The sequence below is a fragment of the Taudactylus pleione genome, unplaced genomic scaffold (assembly GCF_031769625.1).
Source record: "Taudactylus pleione unplaced genomic scaffold, aTauple2 ptg000100l, whole genome shotgun sequence".
In the NCBI taxonomy this organism is placed as follows: domain Eukaryota; kingdom Metazoa; phylum Chordata; class Amphibia; order Anura; family Myobatrachidae; genus Taudactylus; species Taudactylus pleione.
The window spans coordinates 1,698,117-1,701,874 of NW_028284502.1; the positions used below are offsets into that span (position 1 = coordinate 1,698,117).

The following is a 3,758-nucleotide window of genomic DNA, read 5'->3' on the forward strand; positions in this document are numbered from 1 at the left end:
AAAGCAAGAGAGAAAAAAGCAGACTCTTGTTTGGGGGCACTACTTATAATGTAATTTGAAAATAATTAAAACATTTAATATCACTATGTTAAAATAAATTTGGACAAACAATAAACATATAACGTATATTGATACATAGGAGAATAAATAAAAAAATTACTATCTCCTTACATATGACATAATGCCCTGCTGCGAAATAATGGAGATAATATACATCTAGATCCCCTATAAACAGACTGGTAACAATCAATACAGTCTAACAGTAATTCACTGTTGCTCAAACAGCACACTTCTACCAGTTCATGCACATCCTTTAGTCTTAAAACCAAGGATACACTTCTGCAACATTGCAGTCCAGATATAACATGTAACCATTTGTTAGTCACAATATCCAAAGCCAAATAACTCAGCCTAGCAGCATATTTCATTGCAAGGTAGTGTGTTAATATGGGAGAATAAACATGATGTCTATAAGCAATCCAGGCAGTGATTCACTACTGCTAAGACAGCACACTTTCACAGATCTAAACACATCCTATAGTCATAAGTTATATTGGGATACACTTCCGCAATTATGTAGCCCAATTATAATATATAACAAATTTTTGTCACAGTATCCTAAGCAGATGTATATATGGTTAGTGCTGTCTTTCACAACAATTTATAACATATATTGAACCACAATCAAGTAACACATGTTATTCACACAGTGATGTGTTAAGAAAGAAATCTTAGGGTCTAAAGACTGCTGTGGTCTATTATTAGTAGACCATATGTCATGAGTGCACTGTAAACATATTAACGTATCGTTAGTTAGTGCAAAATAACACTCTCATTAGTTTGCAGAATAGGTTAAAGAGTATAATTATACCTATAAATAACAGCATGCCCTAAGATTAAATGAATTGCTACTGTATTTAAAATATCAATCATGTTCCCAACGTATATTTTAGCAAAATCGCCACACAATAGTAGATTAACCATTGGTACTTAGCTATCCATACAGATGGATTTTAGCTCAGTTATTCATGTTCCACTGTGGTATGATATCCATGGAGCCACCGTGCCTGAATACCTGGTTCCGTGTGTAAGTGCATGCAGGTTGTGCCGGGAGCTCGCAGCAATGACAGAGGGATCCCCTCCCTGTAGCCTGAATCACTGAGCGGCTTCCCCGTGTAGGAGGCGCTGTAATAGCAGGCACGCGGCTGTGAACAGTGGGTCTCTCATCCACGCTGTTTCCAGGAAGATACCTGGCCGCTACCCGCTATCATAATTAGGTAATTGGATGGAAATCTGGCTCCGGGAAGCACTGCCAACAATTAAATTATTACCACTAGTGGTTTATGCTAATTTTTGTTATGTTGGTCTGATTTATATTTATATCCCTTAAATATCTGAATCCTGTGCGGCTCTCACCCCTTTTTGTTTAAGACTGAGGATCAGCAAGTCAGGAAATGTCATTTTAAATCGGCCCCATTTTTGAGTCATTGAAGATTTTTAGCAACTGGACCTATCAGTTGCTAAAACCAGTCAGTGCGGCTGAAAATCGTGTGCTCGCAAAATAGCGAATGCCTGCTAATTTGAGTGACAGGATGAGGCGTTTGTGCGTGGTAACAGGGGAAGGTGCTTGAAAACGGGGAGTGGAGATCCGAACGCAGGCATGTCAAAAGGTCAAAACGGGCATTTTAAGGGTGTGCATAATTAACAAAGCAGCGTCATCGACCACGTCACTTGGTTGTTTCTTAGCCTGAACTGTTCGCATGAATGCGGTAGGAAAATCCAACCACAAGCACTGCAAGCAGTTCAGACGCCTTTCGATGTACTCGATTAATCTAATAAATAGTGGAGATGACGTATGATGCGAGCGGCCAGGGGGCGTTTTTTACAAAAAAACGTCCGCATGTTTTGTTCGCTCGTTCTGACATAGAGGCGTCAACAGACCGCAAAGAGCGAACGGTCAATTTAAATAGCCAGCCCCTTTTTCTGGACGAGCGAGCGCAAATAGCGTCCGGCTCTGAATCAGGCCCTCAGTCCAATAGTGAAGGTCAACAGCTTAAACTCAAATTCATCACCAACAAAAACACTGTGGATGTAGTAGGAAATAAGTAGAGGAGATGGAGCTGGGAGCCCATATCAGTGGAGATAGAGCTAAGATTCAGTCACAATATTGCATCATATGTATAACAATGGCTCTCACCTCACCGTGCATACACCTCTACACCTTCCCTGACATGTTCCCAGCTACCACCAACATACTGTCCACTATTGCTCTCATCATCTGACTTTCACCTCAACCTGCATACAGCTCTACACCTTCCATGATATGTTAAGTCATCATTTCGACCTTCATCAAGTTGACATGGTCATAATGTTGACACTTACCATGTTAACTTTTATCATGTAGACCATGATGAATTGTTGACATGTTAGAATGTCAACATATTGTCCCTGTTGGCAAGTGTTCACATACTTGGGTTGTAAAGCTAGCCACACATCTAAAAATTATCTGTCCAACCAGCCAACTAGTTGATTGGTTGGAATGAAAATCTGGTAAGGAATACAATCAGCAATTTGCTCCCAAACGCTGGAAAATGAACCAAAACTGTTGTTTGAACAAATAATTTAGATCAAACATTTAACAAACTTGTCTGACGACCATTTTCATCTGTTTTCTGGCATTTGGGAGCAAATTGCTGATCATCATTTACTCCCATACGTTACCAGATTTTCATTCCAACCAATCAACAAGTTGGCTGGTTGGATGTAAGTTGGTCTAGTGCAGTGGTTCTCAAACTCGGTCCTCAGGACCCCACACAGGTCACGTTTTGCAGGTCATCCAGCAGGTGCACAGGTGTAGTCATTACTCACTGACACAGTTTAAAAGATCCACAGATGGAGCTAATTATTTCACTTGTGATTCTGTGAGGAGACCTGGAAAACATGCACTGTTTGGGGTCCTGAGGACCAAGTTTGAGAACCTGTGGTCTAGTGTGTGGCCAGCTTAAGTGCCAGTGTTGGTTCATAAGGAAGAGGGCCCACCACCCATTGTCTTTTTTTGTTTAGAGCAAACTACAAAGAAGAAGAGAGATTCCGCACACAACCTTAGTAACTTCATTAATGTAAACCAACCATCTTTTATCCAGATACTAGTTGTATCAATAAGTGTTATTGGTGGTGCTCCCAAAGCCCAGTTTAGTACATGCGTAAATAGAAGGGCTATTTGCTGGGACACTCTTCGTACATATTCATATATATGTTCAAATCTAACCTTTATTATAAATAGGTAAAATTATAGGATACCCATACACAACATTCGATGGCAACAGGTGTTCTATATTAATCACCTGCAGCGAAAAGAACTTAAATATTATGGAGGAGTCTTCCGGCAAAATATTAAATCAACATTCCACTGAATTATGTTAACTTTTGATTTGGTAGATAATTGACACATCACAGATAGATTAGTCGTAAAAATAGATGATTTTAAATGCTCTGCCATGTGAATTCTAATCCCTATTATCCTCTTTGACCTACAGCACCTGGTACTCCCAAGTGGTCTCCCATCCCAGTACTAACCAAGCCTATTACTGTTTAGCTTCCAAGATCAGATGAGATTGGGCAAATCAAGTAATGTATGGCTGTAGGTATAAATTAGTTGGGGAAATGGTATACTCACCGGCACATGGTCAGAGCAAAAATAAATGTAGGACTGCCACAAATGAGTAGTCCATTTAATTAATAAAATATAACATTCACAA

The 3,758-nt window shown here is 39.7% G+C and overlaps 1 pseudogene; it reads right to left on the reverse strand.

Moving 5' to 3' along the window:
* Positions 1 to 3,527: 3,527 nt before the first annotated feature.
* LOC148525799 (5S ribosomal RNA) lies at positions 3,528 to 3,646 on the reverse strand (annotated as a pseudogene).
* Between the last annotated feature and the right edge of the window lie 112 nt (positions 3,647 to 3,758).